Source organism: Rousettus aegyptiacus, unplaced genomic scaffold, assembly GCF_014176215.1.
Source record: "Rousettus aegyptiacus isolate mRouAeg1 unplaced genomic scaffold, mRouAeg1.p scaffold_m13_p_4, whole genome shotgun sequence".
NCBI lineage: Eukaryota > Metazoa > Chordata > Mammalia > Chiroptera > Pteropodidae > Rousettus > Rousettus aegyptiacus.
The window spans coordinates 156,399,672-156,413,282 of NW_023416307.1; the positions used below are offsets into that span (position 1 = coordinate 156,399,672).

Sequence of the window (13,611 nt, forward strand, 5' to 3'; positions counted from 1 at the left end):
CTCGATTATTATCCTTTCCTGTGACATATATGGGTATTTCTGCTATAACATTTATGTATTATTGAAAAATAACATTCTTCAAAATAGTGCATTCAAATCAACAAGATATATGGGAAAATAAAGTTAAGAGAAGTCACACAAAATCAGAGCACTGGCAAAAACAAAATTAATACCGTAGGAAATAACCTGAGCAGCCTAGGCTAGCAGTTCAGCATGACTGGAAGCCATCTCAGATTATAAAACAGAGCTGGAATGCTGCTGTGTTGCTGTGGCGACAGTGCACATGAAAGTGGAGCTCTGATCCAGTTGGCTACCATGACCCAAGGAACCATGTAAGTTTGGGCGTGCACTTTTCTGGAAAGGGAGCTCTGGTGCAGCACTTATTTAAATTTTTCTTAAAACAGAAATATAAATCAACCCCCTTCATGATGAAAATTTAGTGCTTGGTTTAAAGCACTTTTTACTAGCAAAATAAGAATAGAAGGCAATTTTCTTAATCCAACAAAGGACATCTACTAAAAAGCCTATGGCAAGTATCATATTCAGTTGTGACACATTGAAGGATTTTTCACTGAGATAAAAAGGAGACAGGGATACCTGTTTTCACCATATCTGTTGAACGTGGTACTGGCGATACTAGCTAGTGCAGTAAGATAAGAAAGATAAAATGCATAAGGAATAAAAAGATAAAATTGAAACTATCATTTGTAGATGTCAAAATTGTGAATGTAGAACATTAAATAGAATCTATAGAAAAAACTGATAATAATCAAGGGAATTTGGCAAGTTTAGTGGCTACAAGTTTGATGATATTTTAAATATACATTTTTCTTTGTGGTTGTAACAAAGAATTAGAAAATGAATTAAAGAATGCTATTTATATAGTATCACAAACATAAAATACCTAGAAATAAATCTAATAAAAAATACAAGACATCTCTATTAAAAACTACAAAAATATTATTGATAGAAATTAAAGAATATCTAAGTAAATGAAAAGATTTATCATATTTATGGATTGAAAGACTCACTGTTGTAAAGGTGTCAGTTCTCCCAAAATTGATCTAGGTTTACTACAATCCCTATAAAAATTCATCAGATTTTTTTTTTTTTTGGTGTAGAAATTGAACAGCTGATTCTAACATTTATATGAAAATGTGAAAGGTTACAAAGAGCTAAGACAATCATGAAGAAGATAATAAAACTGGAGGATTTATACACCCAGATATCAAGATTTATTACAAATTAAGACATTATAGTTTTGGGGCAAAAATGGAATAAATAAACAAGGTAGAGGGTCTAGAAACAAGACTGTCATGTATATCGTCCAGTGATATATGAAAAAAGGTGATAAGTACAGTGCAGTGGGAGAATGATGTTCTTTATAGTATATGATGCTGGACCAATTGGAAGGAAAAAGGATGACCTATTAAATAAATAGTATTGGTTCAATAGTCAAAGCAGTGAATCTTGATCCCTACTTCACAGCATATACCCCAAACCCAATTTTAGATGGATAATAGAGCTAAGTGTGAGATGTAAACCAGTAATGCACCTTGAAGGAAGCATAAGAAAATATTCTTTTTGACTTTGGGGTAGACAGAGATCTTTTATAAAGATCCAAAAACACTGAACACAAAGGGAAAAATAAATTATACTTTATTAAAAGGAAGATCTGATCAAAATATACCATAAAGCGGAAGGACAAGGCAAGTCAGGGTGAGATAGAGATTTGACAAAGAACTTCTGTTTAACTACTATCAATCAAAAATAAGACAATCCAATATGTGGAATCTAAAGAACAAAAAACAAAATGAAAAGACTCATGGAAACAGACCAAAGGGATGGTTACCAGAAGGAAGTGGGTGGCGAGTGGATGAAAAGGGAAGGGGAATATAGTCAGTAATATTAGGGCAGGTTTACACAGTGACAGATAATTACTAGAATTAATGGGCGATCACATTCTAAGTTAGGAAAATGTCAAATCACTGTATCGTACACCTGAAACTAATATAACCAATATAAGATTGTATACCAATTATACTTAAAGATTTTTTAAATAAAAAAATTAGAGAATCCAAAAGAAAAATAAGGAGAAGGCTTCTCATGAAACATATTCTAATGGCTCATAAACATATGGAAAAATGTTTAATATCAGTCATCAGGGAAATGCAAATAAAACCACAGTGATATGCCACCACATAGCTGCTAGAATGACTACAGTTCAAAACTCTGGCGATACCAAGTGCCGGTGAGGAACAGCTGATAATCCTGTGCACTGCGAGCGGGAGAGAAAATGGGATAATCGCTTCGAAAGACCAGTCAGCTGGCTCGGGTGCCGGCATGTACATGTATCTTATGATTCAGCAATTTTGCTCATAGGTGCAAATTCAAAAGCAAAATACATGTATAAAATGTAGCAGCTTTATTCATAATTATTGCAAACTGGGAAAAAAACAAAATGTTCAGCAGCAGTAGAGTCGGTAAAGTGTGGTATATACATATAATGCATTGTGATACATAGAGGAAAAAATGAATTGTTACACATGATACAGACAAATATCACAGATACACTTTTGACAACAGAAGCCAGATGTAAGTGCTCATGCTGTTACGGTTCCATGTATATAAAGTAGAGAACCAATGAAAACTAAGAGCTGGTGATATTTGTCAAAATAGTTGTTAAATAGCCACTCATATCTGTTTCTTTTGCCAAGAGCGTATCTGTAATATCGTTGTGTGTAGTAACAATTTATCTATTTTCTTTCCCTATTGCATTTAATTTAAGGGTGTGTGTGTGCACTAGTGACTGGAAGAGACAAAAATGGCTTTTGGGATGCTGCCGATATTTATCTGAGTGGGGGGCATATGTGTGCATATGCCTCGAAAATGTATTTAGCCGTAGACTAATGATTTGCACACTTACAGATGTTACATAGCAATAAAAATTTACTTAAGAATAAAGAACTTTGTAAAAAATTGATAATAGTATAAAGATGCAGTAACATAGATGAATCTTAAAAACATGATGTTGAACAAAAGAACCAGATATAAAGATTATATTCTGTATGATTTCATTTATATGAAATTCAGGAACAAACAAAATTATAAATCTGTAGTGATAGAAATCAGAATGGTGGTTTTTTTCTGGGAGAGGATTGACTGAAGAACAGGCATGAGGGAACTTTCAAGGTGATTGAAAAGTTCTGTCTTGATGAAATCTGGGCTACATTGGTGTTACATTTGTCAGAGTTCATAGAACTGTACGTTTTAGTCTGCATTTCACTGTATAAATTATGCACCAGTGTAATGGATTAACGTAAAAAAAGGACAAAAAAATCACATTAGAGACTAGAAAAAAGTTTTTCAGTGATATAACTGACAAACAACGAGAATGTAAAAGCACTCTTATAAACCAATGAAAATAAATAGTAAATGAATGGAAAAGTGAACAAAAATACGATCAGGGACTTCACAGGAATACTTAATCTTGTCAACAGTCAAGGAGTAGCAAGTTAAAACCAGAATGATGGACAATTCCACACACGTTAGTTTGAGAAGACTAAAATGCCTGGTATATTCAAATGTTGGCAGAGATACGTTTTAGTTGTAATGCTTATACACTGCTGATGTCTTACGAAGTTAGATGTAGATAATCCTGTGACCCAGCAGTTTAATGTCAAAGTTTATACCTTAAAGAAGTGTTTTTTAAGCTATCCTCATCAAATCATTATGAGGTTTTAAATTCCACCATCAATATTAAGAAAAAGATTAGAATAAAAAATATCAAAAGTATATTGTGAATCAGTCATGATCCAATTAGGAGACAGAAATCACACTAATTATTTAAATAGGGTATATTTAAAATTATAAATAATTGTTAACTACTAAAAAGTGGTTAACTACTCAAAGGGTTAAAGAAGCTCAAAGGGACACAGAGGTAGCAAATGCAGAAATCAGCTACTACTTCTAGGGCTGAGGAAGAGCTGACAAGCAAGGAACTAGGAATTTAAAAGAATAACTTTGCCACCTCAAGGCTAAGATTCAGGTCCTTTTGGAACTATCATGGCTGCCATAGGAACATGTAGCTTGTTTATCGTGAAATTTGCCAGAGGTCACGGATTAGGGCTGGTCCACAGGAGCAACCTGTGGGGTAGCAGAAAATCTTACGGGAAAGTGTGAGTGAGCCAGAGCTGGTCCATAGGTGCATCTTCTCAGACGGAGAAACGTCCAGAGAATAAGAAGTGTAGCTTGTCCGTTAAGGTGGCTGAGGCAAGCACTACTGGGCTTCCAACATGCCAGTCAGCTGGCTCGGCTGCTGGCAGTGCGAAGCAGCAGCACCCCAGACTAAGAAGGAAAGCCGCTTCCTGCTGCGGCCTCTCAGCGCCCCATTAGTAATGTCTGTTGACAAAGCCTAAAACCGAGTGAGTTGGCAAAGCAGAAATGTTTATGTGCTCTGTATTAGTCTGAGTTTTCCAGAGAAACAGAATAACACACACACACGCACACCTCTGTATGTATAGTATACATATAGAGGTTTATTGTAAGAAATTGACTCACATGATTATGGAGGCTGAGAAGTCAGGATCTGCATTGGCAGGCTGGAGACCCGAGAGAGCCAGTGGTGTAGTTCCAGTCTGAGTCCGAGTTTAAAGGGAGGAGAAGACAAATGTCTCAGTTCGAAGATAGGCAGGCAGAGAGCACAGTCTCTTTCCCCACCTATGTGTCCTCCCCAGGCCTTCAGTGGATCGGATGAGGCCCCCACATTGGGGAAGACAATCTGCTTTACTCAGTCTACTGATTCAATCTGATCCAAAAACACTCTCACAGACACACTTAGAATAGTGTTTAACCAAATATCTGGGCACTCCATGGCCCATTCAGGTTGACATATAGGATTAACTTAACCATCACGGATTCCAGCTCCAGTATTAAAAAGCAGGATAAAGAAGTGTAGATTGGTGCTGAGGAGCAGTAAATTGGTAAGTGGAACAATGGCATGTAGCATCATTAATTTTTTTTCATGAGATTTGCTTTAATTTTCTGTGTGTGAGATTGTGATTTAAAATATATTTTAAGTCTGGGCAAAATATTTGAATGACATTGATCTGAAGAAAATTCTACATATGTACACATAAGGACAACTATAGCATTTGTGTATAGTAGCAAAAATTTATAACATTCTGATTCTCTACCAACAAGAGAATGTTAGAGAAATAAATTGAGGGCTCTAATGTGTAGCATGGTGATTGTAGTTAATACTGTATTATATGTGTGCTTGAAAGTTACAAAGTAGTTGTCAAATGTTCTCATATCAAAAAAGAAGTGGCAGTTATGTGCTGTGACAAGGTGTTAGCTAACACAATGGCGGTATCCTATTGCAGGATATAAGTGTATCAGATTAACACATTGTGCACCTTAAACTTACTCAGTGTTATGTCAGTTATATCTCAGTAAAGCTGGAAAAAATTTTAAAAATAAAAGCAACATAATTATTTAATACAGAAAACTTGAAGAAATAACATGGTTATTTTCTATTTCTTAGTTTTTTCCCATTTTATTTTTATTTAGCACTGTTATTTTTTTCCCATTCTAAACATACACAAACATACTTCTTACATTCTTTCAATATACTTATCATGCTTGTTAAATTAGTATTTGGTATTTGTATTATGATTAATTCACAGCTGATCTATATAGTATATTTTTATTTCTTGTATTGCCATTTGTTTTCTCTGTAATTAATATTTGACTTATTTTTAATTCGCTTAGTTTTTCATTTACCTATCAATTTATCCCCAAATTCCTCATTAGTACTGAAACTATCAGATCATTCAAATGTTTCAGATCTTGGTTTTGGTTTTTCCTTCAGACACATTCTGCGAATGACATTTGTCTCTTTTCATGTTGGACCCTCTGTTTTCTAGATTCTATTTCATCCTTTTTAAAGGACATCATGATTTTTGTGGAAAGGAAATCTAGGAGTTTTTTGAGGAAAAATGGTATGGAAGGTAAAATTTTTTCGAGAGCTCGAATATATACAAATATTTTGCTCTCCTACCTGATTGATAATTTGGTTGGGTATGGAATTTTATGTTAAAATTATTTGTCTTCCTACATGTCAAAGCCAAGGCATTGCTCCATTTGCTGTTATATAACTAAAATGGCTTTTGGATTTTTGATCCTTTTATTATCTGGAAGCTTTTAGATTTTCTATTTCCAGGATTCTGATATTTTACAATCATAACTTTGGGTATGTGTTGTTTTTCTTCCCATTCATTTTGCTGAGCACTCATTGGACCTTTTCAATTTGGAAATTAATATTTTACCATTTTAGGAATTTTTTTTCATTATTTTTAGGATATTTTTCTTTCCTATTGTTTTTCCCCCCTAGTTTTCAATCCTGTTACTTGAATGGTGCCTCTCCTATCTAGGCTGAGTCTGTGAGTCGATCTTTTTCCTTATTTTTTTTATGTCTTTATCCCATTGTTCTTTGTGCTGGGATATATAGGCAATATCATCTCCCATACCTACTGGGTTTTTGTTTTCACTTCTATATTTTCCTTTTTAGGTGTAAATATGTTTTTTCTCTGAAGCTATTATACCTTAAAGTCTTAAACTTTATTCTTTTTGCTGCAGTTTCTCTCTTCCAAGTCTCCTCCCCTTACCCCTTTTCCTGTCTTGCTCTTTGTGCTCGGTGATAGAAGCTTTGCCTAAATGACTGGCGAGCCTTTGTTGTGCATGTGCGAGGCCGAGGAGGGGAGGGTTTCTCACTGGTGGCTCATCAGGTGATTTTTATATTTCATTAGAGGATCTTATCTCTCCCCCAGCCCAACTACCGCTGGCCTTAAGACTTTCTCTCAAACTCAATTATCTTGAAGGAGTAATCTGGTATTATGCATGGGGGTTAGAAGCCTATGCCATTGTCCTGGCACCCCAGTAGGAGTAGGGGTGCTCATCTCTGTCCTCAACAAAGTGTGGGTCCCTGTACTTTGAGCCTGCTTGGTCCATTTTTCCCGGGAGTGACCCTATGGTTTTCTGGTGGTGTGGTGCTAGGGGGATGTCTGGTTCTTCTTGGTGGGCAGAACAAGGGAAGAACTATAGAGTTGACTGGTTTTTTGTTTGTTTTTATGGCGGTTCAGCTAGTCTGCCCTTTATAATAAACCATGATTTTTAATTAAACTATTTGTAATTATGATATGGAACGAAAGAGAAACTGTGTTTTTTTGTTTACCTGTCTTTACTTCCTGTGCAGCTATTATCCCAGGTTGGGGGGAGGGCGTGGGGGCAAATAAATTTGCATTTTAAAAATGTCTGTTAGGGAAGACTATGTTACATCTTTGAAATAAAAAGTTTGAAACCTCTTGTTGGGGGGTACTGTTTATGGGACTGCATTTGATGCTTTCCATCTGGCTTGATTGGTTTGGACCCAGAGTCTTTGTAAAGGACTGCTGACTGTTGACTGTCACGTGGCCTGATCTATATAGAGGCTTCATTCTTTCGGGGTAACACTGATGGCACTGTTCTGCAGCCCCTCTGTCAGTAGCAGTTGTAGTGGCACTGTTATCTCTTTTCAGTACCATAACCTCACATACATTGGGTGACATATTTCACAATCTCAGTAACAGTGCATAGTTAACAATGGAATTCTGCAGTGTTTGATATTAGAGAGATGAAAAAACCTAGCACAGAGCATCGTAGGGGCGACCACTGTTTTTTTTTTTTTTTTTAATTTCTGTCTGTATGTTTAAATAATCATAGCTTTCAGGTGAATTAATCTGTAATATCTATGTTTACATACAAGACCCAGAATATTCTCCCAAACAGCCTTTTTTCTTAAATTTGTATTTTTCTTGCTGATTGCTTTTCTAATGTAATGGGATTAAATTTTAAAACAAGTGTTCTTAAAAAAAATCAGGTTTGGTATGACCAAGACATGGAAGGTATAATCCAGAGTTAACTTGACAGATATAAAGCCTTACTCCTATCTCATTTTATTCACAAAGTACGTACTTACTGAGCACTTCTGCATAGTGGTCGGGGAGGAAACCTACACAGTCATATGCTATTTTCCTACTTCTTTGACCGTTATCTGCTATTCTCAATCTGTTCTACCTTTTGTACGTTAATTATCTTTAAACAATATATTACATTTCTCTAAGTTTTATTATCTTTGAAAGTATAATGAATTTCCAAAATCTGTAATTTGCTTCTTGCTCCTCAGTCTAATCTGCTTATATGTTATTTAAAAATCTATTTTCTATGTATTTTTTATCTTTTTCGTGGACTTATTGGTTAAATAGAATACACTTTTTGCATAACTCTTAAATGCTAAAGTCCCTAGTGATTTTGGTATTAATATAGGATTTAATATTACATCTCAATTAGGAATTTAGTTTCATTTATTACCTTTATAATCACATTTTATAAAGTGTCATTTTAGAGTCTAGGTTTATGATGTTTTTAATGCAGACTTTTTGGATATACACTATTGAATTTTCGAATTTTACCAGTGTATAATTTAAAAAATTTATTTTATGTGAGATTACCATTTTTAGTAAATGTAATAAAAAAACATTTAGGTTGATGAAATGCATGTGTCACATTTTCAGTGATCTCCACTGGAATTATAATGTTTGGGTGTGAAATAAGTTTACACAGTATGGGACTGTTTCTACACAAAATGAGGCAAGGTTGGAGGAATACAGCTTTATAAGCAAACGTTTTTATTAGACATCTCTGCCACAAAATCACTACATGCTTTCACCAGGCCACTGAAATCAAATCTCATTTTTCAGGGTCCAGTTAATGTCTTAGAGCCTTTGGTTTTGCCATTGTTTTTCCACTTAACTTTTCTATTATTTTGTCATTTTCATCTTTGGTTCCCTCGTGGGTCTTCTACAGATAAGTTGTTTTTTTAAAGAGAAATTATGATTTGCGTGGATATTTTTTTAAGTGGGATTACATCCTGCATTTTATGCTTTCTTGGTACTAGTTTTTTTCCTGGCTTTTTTAGCATAGAACTTTATTCAGTAGTGACACTGATTTATTTCTTGTGTTGATGACTATGATGTTATAAATAATATTTAAACCTAGCTTAGAGGATAACTAGTTTGGCTTTTCATGAAAAACTGTACACCTAGTAATAAACTATATTGGCTAAAAAATAGGCTTATTCTCTTAAGCTATTCTTTGTTTTGGAACAGTAAGTCAAAAGAGACATTTTGGGTTATTTTAGCTCTCCTAATTTGCTTTCTACATGTGGTTGATTTTGGTAGAAATTTTACTTTAAATCATGAGTAGGAAGATCACCAGTGGATCAATAGCTCTAGATAATATTTTGTCTGAAAATGAGTTATTAGTAAAAGTCAGTTAAAACAGCTGCAGTTTTAAGCATGAGAAATTCATTGGTGGCTTTTAAAACAAAGGAGTTGTGGGTAAAGTCACATTTGTCATGCAAATAGTTTAGTCTCTATCAGCGATCATTATTTCTGGACAGATTATATGGTAAAAAAATCATTCTTGTTTAATGTTGGAAAAAATTAGTCACTTTCCATGAGTTTGGAGGCTCTTCATATTCATATTCATTCATTTTGGTTTTCAGTTCGGTGATTGTACTTTCTGTTGCAGTAGTAAATCTCTGTAAGGCTGTGTCAGCATTTCACTGGTGAGAGGAAAACGTGGGATACTAATGCATGCACTAATTTGAACCTCTGTTAGGTGGGTATTTCTTTTTTATTTATATCTCTTTTTTATTTACATTTCTACTTTTTTATTTCTTTTTTATTTATACCTCTACTTTTTCAGAAAATGATTTAAGAGAGTTTATTCAAGAGAATGTACTTTTGGTTCCCTGATGTTTCTTAGAATGAACACCATTTATATTAAGAAACTTCAGACTGTAGTTATTTTATTTCGTAAGCCCAGTCTCTCTGGGGAGGTTAGAAATACTTTACAGCATTATTTAGCACACATAGTGTTTTAGTGTGTCTTGTCCCTCTGTTCCCCCTCCTCCCCCATAATTGAGTTATTGCAACATGTCAGACATTGTGCAAGACACTTTATGTATATCAATTCTAATTTTATTAATACACTTGCCAAGTAGGTACTATCACCCCATATGTACAGATTCATTTACTCTTCCAGTCACCAAATATTCGAGTGCCTAGTGCAGGTCAAGCACTCTTTCAGTTACTGGGGCTCAGCCATAGAAGAATAAAACAAAGCCCCTATTATCATGGAGTAGAATAATAAAGAAGGATAAGACAGGTAGAAGGAGATAGAGTGACTGCATGCTTCGGGGTGGGGTGAGGGGCTTCTGTCTTCTGTGTATTTATATAGGGTAATCATGCTACACTGTTCTAAGATAACATTTGGGCAGAGAACAGATGGAAGCAAGGAAGCAGTCCTCTGGTTCTCTTAGAGAAGAACAGTCCAGCCAGCCCTATGTGCAAAAAGTATACAGGCCCTGGGGTACAGGAGCTTGTTCAGTGAGTCGAAGGAATTTCAGGGCAATCTTATGGCTGTAGTGGAGGGGTTGGTTGAAGAGGAGCAGAGAGAGATGGGAGATGATCAGCAGACGCTGTAGTAGTACAATACTTTGAGACAGGACGCCATCGGACAGTTTTGAACAGAGGAAAAACTCAGGCTCAAAGAGTTATGCTTTGCTTCTGGAGTTTGAAGACAACACCCAAACTTTTTCAGCAATTCTTGGATTCAAAAGTTTTATCACCAGACATGTGAGTCAAGTGGAAGAATTTGTTCCTACAGTAGTCTGTGAGTAATGTGCATCTAGCTTAGAAGGTAGAGAGTTACAGTGAGTTACTGAGAAAGGGGAGAATTTGGGTTGCTGGAGGCCACACTTGTTTAGCATCTCTTAGAATTCATTTATGATATGACTTAAGTCAAAGGTATGTAGGCATACCTCATTTTATTGTGCTTGGCTTTATTGTGCTTTGCAGATGTTGCATTTTCTACAAATTGAAGGTTTGTGGCAGTACGTGTGGAGCAACTCTGTTGGCACCATTTTTTCAACAGCATTTGCTCGCTTTCTGTCTCACATTTGGTAATTCTTGCAGTACTGCAGACTTTTTCATTACTATTATATCTGTCACGTTGATCTGTGATCAGTGATCTTTGATGTTACTAGGGCAAGACCTTCTCCTAGAAAAATATTTCAACCCTCTAAAGGCTCAGATGATGGTTAGCATTTTTTAGCAGTAAAATATTTTTTAATTAAGGTATGTACATTTTTTTAGGCTTAATACTATTGCACACTTAGTAGGCTACAGTATAGTGCAAACATAACTTTTATGTACACTAGGAAACCAGAAGTTCATGTGACTCGCTTTGTTGCAGCATTAGCTTCATTGGGGTGATCTGCAGCCGAACCCGCGACGTCCCTGAGGTTTGCCTGTGCATACACGATAACTGGTTTCCTGAAGGAAGCGGCCTGTGGTGAATTAGAAACTCGAGTGTTGTAATATTGCCTTTCCTTTCCTCATTTAGTTTTCCACAAGAATTTATATCTGAAAATGTTAGAAAGAGTATAAAAATATGTCTGAATTTTAAGGTCCTAACAGTGATCAAACCATCAGATGTCGAATCACCATACAGGAAAGACTGATACGCGTCAGTTAAATGCATGTGATGGCAGTGAAATTGACGAGGATTCAGACAATCTGACAATCTGGCAGTCAAGGGGGTTTTACTTTGTGCACCAGCATTATGAAATCTTGGAAAATCAAAGATAATAAAAGGAGAGAATTATATTTGCAAAGATGGATTGATTGTCCAGCGTTCTCGTAATAGGAAAATAGACGCTTAGAAGTTGCTTCATTGTACTAGCTAATTAAAAACACCTTCTTTCGGTTGATTCATAGCAATTTTGGAAATATTTTAGTTGTTTCTTTGATTCTTTATCTGAGAAGTTATAAACTTTTTGTTCTATATGTGATATGGACATTAAAAAAGCTAGTTTTTTCCTCTTCTCTCTTATCCTTTTTTCACCCTTTTCATTTCTGAGTCTTTCAGGGAATGGGCACATTTGGCCAGATTGTAGTAGCATGGTTTAGTTTTAAGGAAAGGTGATGGCTAAAAGTCGTTCAGCAGGGTTCTCACAATGGTGGCATCCCACGGAGATGAGGATGTGTTTTGTAAGCTGCTTAGTGTTCAACAGAACTAAAGTCTTTCCTGTTCTCCCACCTCCGAATAAGAAGCAAGAGTTTATATTACCGTCTAACATCTGTTTCGTTCATAAGGAAACAGCTTTTTGATAAGCAATATTGTAAGAGTTTACTTGATAAGAAATTTCCGACCTTTGTAAACACATTATCTTAGCAGGTGTTTATCTGAAATTTTGAGGTAGGGCTTAATCTTCTTGGTTTTTATTCTAATTATTCTCTCATTGCCATTTTATAAAAAGCATAAATAAGTGATATGTAGTCATTTGCATTAAAATATCTGTTATACTGAAGAATTTGGATTACTTGGATCCTTAATAATTTTTCTTAGAGTACCAGAGACATTCAGAATGGCATTGCAGTTAGATCTAAAATGACCTTTCGGTCTACGATCACGCCACTCTAAACGTGCCAGTCTCCTCTGATCTCGGAAGCTAAGCAGGATCAGGCCTGGTTAGTACTTGGATGGGAGACCGCGTAGGAATACCAGGTGATTTAGGCGTTAAAAAAATAATAATAAAATGACCTTTCATAAGATTTAACAATGTGCTGCCAGGGGTGACTGTTCTTCTGAAAGAACTCTCTGGCTCTCATAACTCGGGAACTCTGGCCAGTGATCTGTTTAGAAGCCACCTCACTTCTGTGCGGGAGAGAAGACGTGTTCGCTCCGCATCCATCCCCTCGCGGAGCCGTGAGAACAGACGCGAGCGAAGGGCGCGCACTTCCCTGTGGTTGATCATTTCAGTCACATCCTGCAAAACGTCATCAAGTTCGGGTGCCGTTTTCCGGCTAGCCAGCATTTCTCTATGGATGACGCAGTGCACAGACTCACATTCAGAAGCAGCCTTTCTGACCCGAGTGGTAAAACCAGAAAGCTGTCCCGTCATGACAGCTGCGCCATTTCCACATATAGTGACACAAAACGGCCACTTCCGTTTCCTTGCTGTGTAATCCTTCCAAGCCTTGAATAGTTCTGCAGCTGTGGTGCTGATGGGCGACAAAAGTGCACATAGCATATCTCATGAACACCCTGAAAAATGTGTCGCATAAAAACAAGCATCGTTGCCTCGCCGTCAGCATCGGTAGACTTGTCGACCCGATCGCGTACCGCGGCGACTCATCGGCCCTCCCTAACCATTGCGCCTCAGCATCCTCTGCTGTTTCATCAGTTCATCTGGTCATGCTGAGGGCCGAAGGAGGAGCACATGTCACCTTTTGAGCTGCGGCGCGTCCCGAAGCTCACAGCAGACGCCTCCGCTGAGCAGCGGGCAGGGTGGCCGCTCGCCGGTGTCGGGGCCTTGGCTGCAGCGCCGCGGGCCGCCGCCTCGGACGGGCCCGGCGCAGACGCGCTCCATGCAGCGGCGCCTTCGCTGACCGCGTCTTTTCTGTGTGTGCCTGGTGGTTTTCTTCGGAAAAACTCCAGAGGCTT

The 13,611-nt window shown here is 36.8% G+C and overlaps 1 protein-coding gene across 6 annotated transcripts in view; it reads left to right on the top strand.

Annotated features, from left to right (window-relative positions):
- Positions 1–13,611, top strand: part of DOCK3 (dedicator of cytokinesis 3) — a 290,877-nt gene that overhangs the window by 54,967 nt on the left and 222,299 nt on the right. The window lies entirely within an intron of this gene.